Source organism: Tasmannia lanceolata, unplaced genomic scaffold, assembly GCF_043159265.1.
Source record: "Tasmannia lanceolata isolate RefF3 unplaced genomic scaffold, GAP_Taslan_0.1 ptg000038l, whole genome shotgun sequence".
Classification (NCBI taxonomy): Eukaryota; Viridiplantae; Streptophyta; class Magnoliopsida; order Canellales; family Winteraceae; genus Tasmannia; species Tasmannia lanceolata.
Genome location: NW_027518715.1, coordinates 922,501 through 937,500, shown reverse-complemented (window position 1 = coordinate 937,500; position 15,000 = coordinate 922,501).

The window sequence follows — 15,000 nt, the reverse complement described above, 5'->3', positions numbered from 1 at the left end:
TAACCTTGGCAACCATGGTCCATTCCTCACTATATGCCATGGCCTTGTGCCCATGGTCTTCACAAGACAGCGTCCAAGGCGCCTGAAAGGCCAAGGGAGCCTGTAAGCCCAAGGGTCTACTCTCCTATCTTGTTTTGATGATTCTAAACATAATTGATTGTGTTTTTGAATACTAATCAATTTGCTTTGAAGTGTTGTGTTTGAGATAGGATTGATCATTGAAGAAACCAACACACAACATGGTCATGCTTGGAGATATCCCATACAAGAGTCAAAGGAGCTAAGTGAAGCTCACCTCATCTCTCAAATACACAAGATGGAAGATCAATTGAAGACCAAGACTAAAGAGAAGTTGAAAGCTACATAGGTATCATTGTACATCCTTTCTCTTTAGATTTCCAAGTCAAGGCAAAGTGTTTTCAAAATGTTTTTCAAAGAACACTTAAGAACTTAAAATGGATTAGTGAATGGTTATGTGGTGGACCAACATGTTGGGACCCTCATAAACATTCCAAAATAATCATAGGAGTTGAGTTCCAAAAGCTAAAAATCAAATAAGCAATAAAAATCAAAATCTGTGGATTTTTAGGCTTCTCGGAACTCTGAGAATTTGTCTCGGAGCTCCGAGCTCGGAACTCCGAGAGTTCCCTCGGAACTCCGAGAAAATTTCTCGGAACTCCGAGAAAATTTCTCAGAATTCCGAGAAATGGTCCAGTAGAAATTTTATTTCTTCTGGCCGTTGTCTCGGAACTCCGAGAATATTTCTCGGAACTCCGAGAATATTTCTCGGAACTCCGAGAATATTTCTCGGAACTCCGAGAATTCTCGGAACTCCGAGAATTCTCGGAACTCCGAGAATTCTCGGAACTCCGAGAATGGTTCTCGGAACTCCGAGAACCTTGCGACAGCTCAAAAAAGAGCCGTTGGGTTTTGAATTAAAATTTGTTTTTTGTTATCTACACCCCCAAATGGTCATATTTTGAGGAGAGACTATTTATACAATATCTAGAGGATTATTTCCTCTCTCTTGATCTTTGAAAAACATCCTTAAGCATCAAAAACATTTGCAATCCATTTTAGCTTGAGTTTTTGTTTTTCATCCCAAACTTGCCTTTCACTTGTGAATCTTTTGAGTTTGGATATAGTAGTGCTTTCACTTGCAAATCACCATCTTTGAAGAGCAATCAAGGGTCTACAAAGAGCATCAAGCTTTCAAGAAGAAGCCAAGCTATTCTCTTTCAAATCTTGTATAGGTGGCTAGGGCATTCCCTTTTTAATTCCCTAGAGAGCAACCGCTTAGAACTCGGCGGAGAAGGAGAGTCTTTGTAAAGGTGTAAGGGCATCCTTGTTTAATATCCCTTGGATTTGTAACCGCCTCGGAGCTGGGCATCGTGGAGGTCTCCAATAGTGGAATCCCTCAAGTGCGACCTTGAGTAGAGTGGAGTAGGCCGTTGGCCGAACCACTATACATCGGTGTGTCAATTTCTCACTCTTGCATTTCCATTATTGTTGGCTTGGCATTTCACTTTATTCTTTCAATTATATGTGCACTAACCATATATTTAATTAAGTGAAGAAAAATTCCAATTAGGGTTTATAAGTAATTTTCAAAAGGCCTAATATTGAGTTAAATTCAATTCACCCCCCCTCTTGCATATTTCAATTGGTATCAGAGCCTCGTCTCTATTTTTTTTGAAAACCCTAACCGGTTTAGAGTAAAGATTCAAAAATGGCAAACTACCCTCAACATCATGAAGGTTATTCAAACACTAGGTCACCCTATTTTGATGGTACAAATTATGGTTTTTGGAAAACTAAAATGAAAATCTTTTTAACTCAAGACTATCAAATGTGGAGAGCAATTAATAATGAATATATCCTACCCACAAGAAATTTAAATGATTGGACCGAAGCCGAACAACAAGCTTCGAATTATAATGCCAAAGCCATGAATTCTCTCATTTGTGCTCTATCTCCCGGAGAATTCAATAGAGTATCAAATTTGAATTCGGCTAAGGAAATTTGGGACACTCTAGAAGTCACCCATGAAGGAACCAATCAAGTTAAAGAATCTAAAATGAACCATCTTTTTCGGCAATACGAACTTTTTCAAATGACACCCGATGAAATAATTGCCGACATGTACACTAGATTCACCAATCTTGTAAATGGATTAAGGGGACTTGGAAAACAATTTTCCAATAGAGATTTAGTAACTAAAATTCTTAGGTCCCCACCTTTGTCTTGGGAATCCAAAACCTCCGCAATCACTGAAGCCAAGGACATGAACACTTTGAACCTAGATGAACTTATAGGGTCCTTGATCACACATGAAATGATTTTCAAAACAAAAGCACCCGAAATCGAAACTAAAAACGAAAAAGGAAAAGGAATTGCTTTTGCTTGTAATGTAGGTGAAAGTGAAGATGCAAAGGAAGACATCGAGGATGAAGTAGCTCTCCTAACAAGAAGGATCAAATTCTTGCAAAGAAACATGGGAGGCATGAGAAATAGAAGGACCAATCCTCCATTCAAGAAGAAAGAAGAAGTTGGTGATGGATCTTCTCAACCCCGATGTTACGGTTGCAAGAAGCTTGGACACATTCGCCCGGATTGTCCACTCAACAATGAACCTACTTCAAACAACCGCTTCAAGAGAAGAGAAGGCAAGAAAGGAATGTCCGCCACATGGGATGAGGAGATTGAAAGCGAAGGCGAACAAAATGATGGGGAAGATTGCCTATTAGCAAGAAATGTGTGCTTCATGGCCTCAACAAACGACAACAATGAGGTATGCCTTAAAAGCCACAACAAGAGGAACACATGGTACCTTGATAGTGGATGCTCTAGACACATGACCGGAGATCTCACTCAATTCGCATCCCTATCACTCAAGGATGGTGGAGAAGTTACCTTTGGAGATGATAAGAAAGGAAAAGTCAAAGGTGAAGGCACCATATGTAACTCTACCTCTCCCATACATGATGTACTCTTTGTTGATGGCTTGTCCCATAATCTTATTAGCATTAGTCAATTATGTGATAATGGTTTTGAAGTTGTCTTCAATCCCGATAAATGCATTGTTAAAAATAAGATAAATGGAGAAGTCAAATTCATAGGTTTAAGAGACAATAACATTTACACAATCGGATTAGATGATCTTAGACTTCAAAATGTAACTTGTCTAAATGCCATAAGTGAGGATTCTTGGCTATGGCATAGGAGGTTGGGTCACGCCGGAATGGATCTCATTTCGACCCTCTCCTCAAAAGAAAGTGTTAGAGGATTGCCTAAGTTCAAATTCATCAAAGATCACATTTGTAGAACTTGTCAATTAGGAAAACAATTAAAAAGCTCATTTGCCCCTAAAAATATGATTTCAACTTCCTACCCCTTGGAGCTACTTCATATGGATCTTTTTGGACCAATGAAGACAAGTAGCCTAGGCGGAAAGAGGTACGTGTTTGTAGTTGTGGATGACTACTCACGATTCACTTGGGTCATATTTCTAGGACATAAAGATGAAACTTATGAACACTTCCTAACATTATGCAATCAAATTCAAAATGAAAAAGGTGTTGCCATCTCCCACATTAGAAGTGATCATGGAACGGAATTTGAAAATGTACACTTTGACACTTACTGTAATGAACATGGCATTAAACATAATTTTTCCGCACCTAGAACACCTCAACAAAATGGAGTAGTAGAAAGAAAGAATCGAACTCTCCAAGAAATGGCTAGAACAATGTTGCATGAAAATGATCTCCCTAGATATTTTTGGGCGGAAGCGGTTAGCACCGCTTGCTATATCATAAACAGGGTATACTTAAGGCCAATCTCTAAGAAAACACCTTATGAGATTTGGAAAAACTTGAAACCAAATATAAGCTATTTTAGAGTGTTTGGATGTAAATGCTTCATTTTGAACATTAGAGATAATTTACATAAATTTGATAAGAAGTCGGATGATGGAATATTCTTAGGGTATTCTTCTCATAGCAAGGCATATAGAGTATTTAATAGGAGAACCCTAGTAGTAGAAGAATCCATGCATGTGACATTTGATGAAAGAGAGCCAACACCACAAGAAATGCCACATGATGAGGATGAACCCATTGAACATCTTTTTCCAAAATTGAGTGCTCCTCCTCATGCATCAACAAGTCATACATTACCTAGTGAGGAAGTAGAAAATGAAAATGATGACTCATTGCCTAGGGATAGGAGAACATTGGTAGATCATCCTGAATCCCAAATTTTAGGTGATGCCACATTGCCAGTAAGAACTAGATCATACTATCGTAGTGTGAGTAACAATTTGGCGTTCCTATCCGAATTAGAACCAAAATCCATCAAGGAAGCTGAAAAGGATGAATAATTGTTGATGGCCATGCAAGAAGAGCTAAGTCAATTCGAAAGGAACAAAGTGTGGAGGCTAGTACCTAGACCTAGTGATCATCCAGTCATTGGCACGAGATGGGTGTATAGAAATAAATTGGATGAAAATGGAATTATCACTAGGAATAAAGCTAGGCTTGTAGCCCAAGGGTACAATCAGGAGGAAGGGATAGATTATGATGAGACATTTGCTCCTGTTGCCCGTATGGAGGCTATTAGGATACTTTTGGCATATGCATCTCATAAAGGATTTAAACTATATCAAATGGATGTCAAAAGTGCCTTCCTAAATGGCTATATCCAAGAGGAAGTGTATGTTGAGCAACCTCCAGGTTTTGAAGACTTCAAACATCCAAATCATGTCTTCAGGCTTGATAAAGCTTTATATGGATTAAAGCAAGCTCCTAGAGCTTGGTATGAGAGGCTTTGCACTTTCTTAGTTGAAAAGGGATTCGAGATGGGAAAGGTGGATAAAACCTTATTTATCAAAAGAGAAAATCATGATATCCTCCTTGTCCAAATCTATGTGGATGATACCATCTGTGGCTCAACTAATCAAAAATTGTGTGATGAATTTGCAACCTTAATGAAAAATGAATTTGAAATGAGCATGATGGGAGAGTTAACCTACTTCTTAGGACTCCAAATTAAACAATACAAAAATGGAATATTTTTAAATCAAGAAAAATATACAAAGGAGTTATTAAAGAAGTATGGCATGGATAGCAGTAAGACATCAAGAATTCCCATGAGTACTACTGCTAAGCTAGAAAAAGATGAATTTGGCAAATCTGTGGATCAGAAATTGTATAGGGGTATGATAGGTAGTTTGCTCTATTTGACAGCCAGCAGACCAGACATTATGTTTACTGTCTGTCTCTGTGCTCGATTTCAATCGGATCCTAAAGAATCCCACCTATCAGCCGTTAAGAAGATCTTCAAGTACTTAAGAGGAACCCAAAGTCTAGGACTGTGGTATGAAAGATCATCTTCCTTCACTCTCATCGGATATTCAGATGCAGACTTTGCTGGATGTAGAGTAGATAGGAAAAGCACTAGTGGAACTTGCCAATTCTTGGGTAAATCACTTGTTTCATGGTTTAGCAAGAAGCAAAATTCAGTAGCTCTGTCCACAACAGAAGCAGAATATGTGGCAGCTGGAGCTTGCTGTGCTCAAGTCCTATGGATGAAAAGCACATTGATGGATTATGTAATCAAAATGGAAAATATTCTCATCCAATGTGACAATACTAGTGCTATAAGCTTAACAAAGAACCCCATACAACACTCAAGAACAAAACACATTGAGATTAGGCACCACTTCATCAGAGATCACTCACAAAAAGGGGATATTTGCTTAAAATATATCAACACTGAAGAACAATTAGCGGATATCTTTACAAAACCCCTTAGTGATGATAGAATTTGCTATATCCGAAGTGCCTTAAACATATGGAGTGCGGATCAAATCAAAGAAATTGCCAAATAAATACTTTGTGTCTTTAACCAGCTTATCTATATAGTATTTATATATATAATCTTTGTTTGGTAGTATCTGCATGAATGAGATGTCAAATTTTTAATCTTAAAAATCACTCAATTGATATTCTTAACCTTCTTAGTTTTTCTAAGTTGGAGAGGTATCTTCACTTTAATTAAAATACCTAACATCTTGACATATGTCAACATCTCGATCATGAACAGGTATATGTGCATTACTTGGATAAGTATTTTTATACCATAAGCATTGATTTAGGGGGAGTTATCTACTCCTAAATTTTTTTTACACCCTTTCTGTCGATGACAAAAGGGGGAGAAGTTTGAAATTGATTATCTATTCAATTGACTATATGCACCACTTGCTTATAACTTGTATCATTTATATGTGTGCATATATTGAGGGGGAGTTCTAGTATTCACTTGCCTACTATGTCACTCCACACACACCTCATAATCAATTTTGTTTGTCATCATCAAAAAGGGGGAGATTGTAAGCCCAAGGGTCTACTCTCCTATCTTGTTTTGATGATTCTAAACATAATTGATTGTGTTTTTGAATACTAATCAATTTGCTTTGAAGTGTTGTGTTTGAGATAGCATTGATCATTGAAGAAACCAACACACAACATGGTCATGCTTGGAGATATCCCATACAAGAGTCAAAGGAGCTAAGTGAAGCTCACCTCATCTCTCAAGCAAGCATACACAAGATGGAAGATCAATTGAAGACCAAGACTAAAGAGAAGTTGAAAGCTACATAGGTATCATTGTACATCCTTTCTCTTTAGATTTCCAAGTCAAGGCAAAGTGTTTTCAAAATGTTTTTCAAAGAACACTTAAGAACTTAAAATGGATTAGTGAATGGTTATGTGGTGGACCAACATGTTGGGACCCTCATAAACATTCCAAAATAATCATAGGAGTTGAGTTCCAAAAGTTAAAAATCAAATAAGCAATAAAAATCAAAATCTGTGGATTTTTAGGCTTCTCGGAACTCCGAGAATTTGTCTCGGAGCTCCGAGCTCGGAACTCCGAGAATTTGTCTCGGAGCTCCGAGCTCGGAACTCCGTGAGTTCCCTCGGAACTCCGAGAGTTCCCTCGGAACTCCGAGAAAAGGTCCAGTAGCATCTGGACATTTTCTCGGAACTCCGAGAAAATTTCTCGGAACTCCGAGAAATGGTCCAGTAGAAATTTTATTTCTTCTGGCCGTTGTCTCGGAACTCCGAGAATATTTCTCGGAACTCCGAGAACCTTGTGACAGCTCAAAAAAGAGCCGTTGGGTTTTGAATTAAAATTTATTTTTTGTTATCTACACCCCCAAACGGTCATATTTTGAGGAGAGACTATTTATACAATATCTAGAGGATTATTTCCTCTCTCTTGATCTTTGAAAAGCATCCTTAAGCATCAAAAACATTTGCAATCCATTTTAGCTTGAGTTTTTGTTTTTCATCCCAAACTTGCCTTTCACTTGTGAATCTTTTGAGTTTGGATATAGTAGTGCTTTCACTTGCAAATCACCATCTTTGAAGAGCAATCAAGGGTCTACAAAGAGCATCAAGCTTTCAAGAAGAAGCCAAGCTATTCTCTTTCAAATCTTGTATAGGTGGCTAGGGCATTCCCTTTTTAATTCCCTAGAGAGCAACCGCTTAGAACTCGGCGGAGAAGGAGAGTCTTTGTAAAGGTGTAAGGGCATCCTTGTTTAATATCCCTTGGATTTGTAACCGCCTCGGAGCCGGGCATCGTGGAGGTCTCCAATAGTGGAATCCCTCAAGTGCGACCTTGAGTAGAGTGGAGTAGGCCGTTGGCCGAACCACTATACATCGGTGTGTCAATTTCTCACTCTTGCATTTCCATTATTGTTGGCTTGGCATTTCACTTTATTCTTTCAATTATATGTGCACTAACCATATATTTAATTAAGTGAAGAAAAATTCCAATTAGGGTTTATAAGTAATTTTCAAAAGGCCTAATATTGAGTTAAATTCAATTCACCCCCCCTCTTGCATATTTCAATTGGTATCAGAGCCTCGTCTCTATTTTTTTTGAAAACCCTAACCGGTTTAGAGTAAAGATTCAAAAATGGCAAACTACCCTCAACATCATGAAGGTTATTCAAACACTAGGCCACCCTATTTTGATGGTACAAATTATGGTTTTTGGAAAACTAAAATGAAAATCTTTTTAACTCAAGACTATCAAATGTGGAGAGCAATTAATAATGAATATATCCTACCCACAAGAAATTTAAATGATTGGACCGAAGCCGAACAACAAGCTTCGAATTATAATGCCAAAGCCATGAATTCTCTCATTTGTGCTCTATCTCCCGGAGAATTCAATAGAGTATCAAATTTGAATTCGGCTAAGGAAATTTGGGACACTCTAGAAGTCACCCATGAAGGAACTAATCAAGTTAAAGAATCTAAAATGAACCATCTTTTTCGGCAATACGAACTTTTTCAAATGACACCCGATGAAACAATTGCCGACATGTACACTAGATTCACCAATCTTGTAAATGGATTAAGGGGACTTGGAAAACAATTTTCCAATAGAGATTTAGTAACTAAAATTCTTAGGTCCCTACCTTTGTCTTGGGAATCCAAAACCTCCGCAATCACTGAAGCCAAGGACATGAACACTTTGAACCTAGATGAACTTATAGGGTCCTTGATCACACATGAAATGATTTTCAAAACAAAAGCACCCGAAATCGAAACTAAAAATGAAAAAGGAAAAGGAATTGCTTTTGCTTGTAATGTAGGTGAAAGTGAAGATGCAAAGGAAGACATCGAGGATGAAGTAGCTCTCCTAACAAGAAGGATCAAATTCTTGCAAAGAAACATGGGAGGCATGAGAAATAGAAGGACCAATCCTCCATTCAAGAAGAAAGAAGAAGTTGGTGATGGATCTTCTCAACCCCGATGTTACGGTTGCAAGAAGCTTGGACACATTCGCCCGGATTGTCCACTCAACAATGAACCTACTTCAAACAACCGCTTCAAGAGAAGAGAAGGCAAGAAAGGAATGTCCGCCACATGGGATGAGGAGATTGAAAGCGAAGGCGAACAAAATGATGGGGAAGATTGCCTATTAGCAAGAAATGTGTGCTTCATGGCCTCAACAAACGACAACAATGAGGTATGCCTTAAAAGCCACAACAAGAGGAACACATGGTACCTTGATAGTGGATGCTCTAGACACATGACCGGAGATCTCACTCAATTCGCATCCCTATCACTCAAGGATGGTGGAGAAGTTACCTTTGGAGATGATAAGAAAGGAAAAGTCAAAGGTGAAGGCACCATATGTAACTCTACCTCTCCCATACATGATGTACTCTTTGTTGATGGCTTGTCCCATAATCTTATTAGCATTAGTCAATTATGTGATAATGGTTTTGAAGTTGTCTTCAATCCCGATAAATGCATTGTTAAAAATAAGATAAATGGAGAAGTCAAATTCATAGGTTTAAGAGACAATAACATTTACACAATCGGATTAGATGATCTTAGACTTCAAAATGTAACTTGTCTAAATGCCATAAGTGAGGATTCTTGGCTATGGCATAGGAGGTTGGGTCACGCCGGAATGGATCTCATTTCGACCCTCTCCTCAAAAGAAAGTGTTAGAGGATTGCCTAAGTTCAAATTCATCAAAGATCACATTTGTAGAACTTGTCAATTAGGAAAACAATTAAAAAGCTCATTTGCCCCTAAAAATATGATTTCAACTTCCTACTCCTTGGAGCTACTTCATATGGATCTTTTTGGACCAATGAAGACAAGTAGCCTAGGCGGAAAGAGGTACGTGTTTGTAGTTGTGGATGACTACTCACGATTCACTTGGGTCATATTTCTAGGACATAAAGATGAAACTTATGAACACTTCCTAACATTATGCAATCAAATTCAAAATGAAAAAGGTGTTGCCATCTCCCACATTAGAAGTGATCATGGAACGGAATTTGAAAATGTACACTTTGACACTTACTGTAATGAACATGGCATTAAACATAATTTTTCCGCACCTAGAACACCTCAACAAAATGGAGTAGTAGAAAGAAAGAATCGAACTCTCCAAGAAATGGCTAGAACAATGTTGCATGAAAATGATCTCCCTAGATATTTTTGGGCGGAAGCGGTTAGCACCGCTTGCTATATCATAAACAGGGTATACTTAAGGCCAATCTCTAAGAAAACACCTTATGAGCTTTGGAAAAACTTGAAACCAAATATAAGCTATTTTAGAGTGTTTGGATGTAAATGCTTCATTTTGAACATTAGAGATAATTTACATAAATTTGATAAGAAGTCGGATGATGGAATATTCTTAGGGTATTCTTCTCATAGCAAGGCATATAGAGTATTTAATAGGAGAACCCTAGTAGTAGAAGAATCTATGCATGTGACATTTGATGAAAGAGAGCCAACACCACAAGAAATGCCACATGATGAGGATGAACCCATTGAACATCTTTTTCCAAAATTGAGTGCTCCTCCTCATGCATCAACAAGTCATACATTACCTAGTGAGGAAGTAGAAAATGAAAATGATGACTCATTGCCTAGGGATAGGAGAACATTGGTAGATCATCCTGAATCCCAAATTTTAGGTGATGCCACATTGCCAGTAAGAACTAGATCATACTATCGTAGTGTGAGTAACAATTTGGCGTTCCTATCCGAATTAGAACCAAAATCCATCAAGGAAGCTGAAAAGGATGAATATTGGTTGATGGCCATGCAAGAAGAGCTAAGTCAATTCGAAAGGAACAAAGTGTGGAGGCTAGTACCTAGACCTAGTGATCATCCAGTCATTGGCACGAGATGGGTGTATAGAAATAAATTGGATGAAAATGGAATTATCACTAGGAATAAAGCTAGGCTTGTAGCCCAAGGGTACAATCAGGAGGAAGGGATAGATTATGATGAGACATTTGCTCCTGTTGCCCGTATGGAGGCTATTAGGATACTTTTGGCATATGCATCTCATAAAGGATTTAAACTATATCAAATGGATGTCAAAAGTGCCTTCCTAAATGGCTATATCCAAGAGGAAGTGTATGTTGAGCAACCTCCAGGTTTTGAAGACTTCAAACATCCAAATCATGTCTTCAGGCTTGATAAAGCTTTATATGGATTAAAGCAAGCTCCTAGAGCTTGGTATGAGAGGCTTTGCACTTTCTTAGTTGAAAAGGGATTCGAGATGGGAAAGGTGGATAAAACCTTATTTATCAAAAGAGAAAATCATGATATCCTCCTTGTCCAAATCTATGTGGATGATACCATCTGTGGCTCAACTAATCAAAAATTGTGTGATGAATTTGCAACCTTAATGAAAAATGAATTTGAAATGAGCATGATGGGAGAGTTAACCTACTTCTTAGGACTCCAAATTAAACAATACAAAAATGGAATATTTTTAAATCAAGAAAAATATACAAAGGAGTTATTAAAGAAGTATGGCATGGATAGCAGTAAGACATCAAGAATTCCCATGAGTACTACTGCTAAGCTAGAAAAAGATGAATTTGGCAAATCTGTGGATCAGAAATTGTATAGGGGTATGATAGGTAGTTTGCTCTATTTGACAGCCAGCAGACCAGACATTATGTTTACTGTCTGTCTCTGTGCTCGATTTCAATCGGATCCTAAAGAATCCCACCTATCAGCCGTTAAGAAGATCTTCAAGTACTTAAGAGGAACCCAGAGTCTAGGACTGTGGTATGAAAGATCATCTTCCTTCACTCTCATCGGATATTCAGATGCAGACTTTGCTGGATGTAGAGTAGATAGGAAAAGCACTAGTGGGACTTGCCAATTCTTGGGTAAATCACTTGTTTCATGGTTTAGCAAGAAGCAAAATTCAGTAGCTCTGTCCACAACAGAAGCAGAATATGTGGCAGCTGGAGCTTGCTGTGCTCAAGTCCTATGGATGAAAAGCACATTGATGGACTATGTAATCAAAATGGAAAATATTCTCATCCAATGTGACAATACTAGTGCTATAAGCTTAACAAAGAACCCCATACAACACTCAAGAACAAAACACATTGAGATTAGGCACCACTTCATCAGAGATCACTCACAAAAAGGGGATATTTGCTTAAAATATATCAACACTGAAGAACAATTAGCGGATATCTTTACAAAACCCCTTAGTGATGATAGAATTTGCTATATCCGAAGTGCCTTAAACATATGGAGTGTGGATCAAATCAAAGAAATTGCCAAATAAATACTTTGTGTCTTTAACCAGCTTATCTATATAGTATTTATATATATAATCTTTGTTTGGTAGTATCTGCATGAATGAGATGTCAAATTTTTAATCTTAAAAATCACTCAATTGATATTCTTAGCCTTCTTAGTTTTTCTAAGTTGGAGAGGTATCTTCACTTTAATTAAAATACCTAACATCTTGACATATGTCAACATCTCGATCATGAACAGGTATATGTGCATTACTTGGATAAGTATTTTTATACCATAAGCATTGATTTAGGGGGAGTTATCTACTCCTAAATTTTTTTTACACCCTTTCTGTCGATGACAAAAGGGGGAGAAGTTTGAAATTGATTATCTATTCAATTGACTATATGCACCACTTGCTTATAACTTGTATCATTTATATGTGTGCATATATTGAGGGGGAGTTCTAGTATTCACTTGCCTACTATGTCACTCCACACACACCTCATAATCAATTTTGTTTGTCATCATCAAAAAGGGGGAGATTGTAAGCCCAAGGGTCTACTCTCCTATCTTGTTTTGATGATTCTAAACATAATTGATTGTGTTTTTGAATACTAATCAATTTGCTTTGAAGTGTTGTGTTTGAGATAGGATTGATCATTGAAGAAACCAACACACAACATGGTCATGCTTGGAGATATCCCATACAAGAGTCAAAGGAGCTAAGTGAAGCTCACCTCATCTCTCAAGCAAGCATACACAAGATGGAAGATCAATTGAAGACCAAGACTAAAGAGAAGTTGAAAGCTACATAGGTATCATTGTACATCCTTTCTCTTTAGATTTCCAAGTCAAGGCAAAGTGTTTTCAAAATGTTTTTCAAAGAACACTTAAGAACTTAAAATGGATTAGTGAATGGTTATGTGGTGGACCAACATGTTGGGACCCTCATAAACATTCCAAAATAATCATAGGAGTTGAGTTCCAAAAGCTAAAAATCAAATAAGCAATAAAAATCAAAATCTGTGGATTTTTAGGCTTCTCGGAACTCCGAGAATTTGTCTCGGAGCTCCGAGCTCGGAACTCCGAGAAAAGGTCCAGTAGCATCTGGACATTTTCTCGGAACTCCGAGAAAATTTCTCGGAACTCCGAGAAATGGTCCAGTAGAAATTTTATTTCTTCTGGCCGTTGTCTCGGAACTCCGAGAATATTTCTCGGAACTCCGAGAATTCTCGGAACTCCGAGAATGGTTCTCGGAACTCCGAGAACCTTGCGACAGCTCAAAAAAGAGCCGTTGGGTTTTGAATTAAAATTTGTTTTTTGTTATCTACACCCCCAAACGGTCATATTTTGAGGAGAGACTATTTATACAATATCTAGAGGATTATTTCCTCTCTCTTGATCTTTGAAAAACATCCTTAAGCATCAAAAACATTTGCAATCCATTTTAGCTTGAGTTTTTGTTTTTCATCCCAAACTTGCCTTTCACTTGTGAATCTTTTGAGTTTGGATATAGTAGTGCTTTCACTTGCAAATCAGCATCTTTGAAGAGCAATCAAGGGTCTACAAAGAGCATCAAGCTTTCAAGAAGAAGCCAAGCTATTCTCTTTCAAATCTTGTATAGGTGGCTAGGGCATTCCCTTTTTAATTCCCTAGAGAGCAACCGCTTAGAACTCGGCGGAGAAGGAGAGTCTTTGTAAAGGTGTAAGGGCATCCTTGTTTAATATCCCTTGGATTTGTAACCGCCTCGGAGCCGGGCATCGTGGAGGTCTCCAATAGTGGAATCCCTCAAGTGCGACCTTGAGTAGAGTGGAGTAGGCCGTTGGCCGAACCACTATACATCGGTGTGTCAATTTCTCACTCTTGCATTTCCATTATTGTTGGCTTGGCATTTCACTTTATTCTTTCAATTATATGCGCACTAACCATATATTTAATTAAGTGAAGAAAAATTCCAATTAGGGTTTATAAGTAATTTTCAAAAGGCCTAATATTGAGTTAAATTCGATTCACCCCCCCTCTTGCATATTTCAGAGCCCAACCCAGCAATGCCCAGCAATGGCCAAGCATTCCAGTGCCTATCCGGGGAAAAACGCCCAAAGCATGCCCCATCCCTTAGCCTATCCAGGCAAAACAATGTCTCCCCGACCCAACTGCTATTAGCAATGGGGCCTGAAACGGCACTGCTAGGCGACCCGCTGTGCGTTGAAGTTAGAGGGAAAGGGGAAGGGACACACGGGACGAGGAATTCCGTGCAAAAGAGAATGCGAGCGAAGACCAAGCCAAGAGTGGAGACCCCCACGGTTGAGGCAAGCCAACGATGGCGAATGGAATGGGGGAAGGGGAGAGATCTAGCAAAAGGCCCAGGACAAAGATGGGGGGAAAGCTCATTGGAGAGACCCTGTAAGAAAGCGCAATACAAAAGCAAATCGAACAAGGGAGGTAAGCTCACAGGTACGAAGAAAAGGAACCCTTGTGCGCATTGGCGGAGGCAAACTACCCAACCAAGCCAGCAGCAACCAAGCCATAGGGTTGCAAACAGACGTGCAACCCAGTACCCACAAGGGCAGGGGTAAGCCGCCGAGCCTAGCAAGGTAGGTGTGCTCCCAAAACCAAACAACGCACAAAGGGAGCAAACACGGGCAAACAAGTGACGCCATGGCCTACTCGCCCACCGCCCTCTATATTGCCTAACCTTGGCAACCATGGTCCATTCCCCACTATATGCCATGGCCTTGTGTCCATGGTCTTCACAAGACAGCATCCAAGGCGCCTGAAAGGCCAAGGGAGCCCAACCCAGCAATGCCCAGCCAAGGCCAGGCATTCCAGAGCCTACCCGGGCAAAAACGCCCAAAGCATGCCCCATTCCTTAGCCTATCCAGGCAAAAACGCCCAAAAC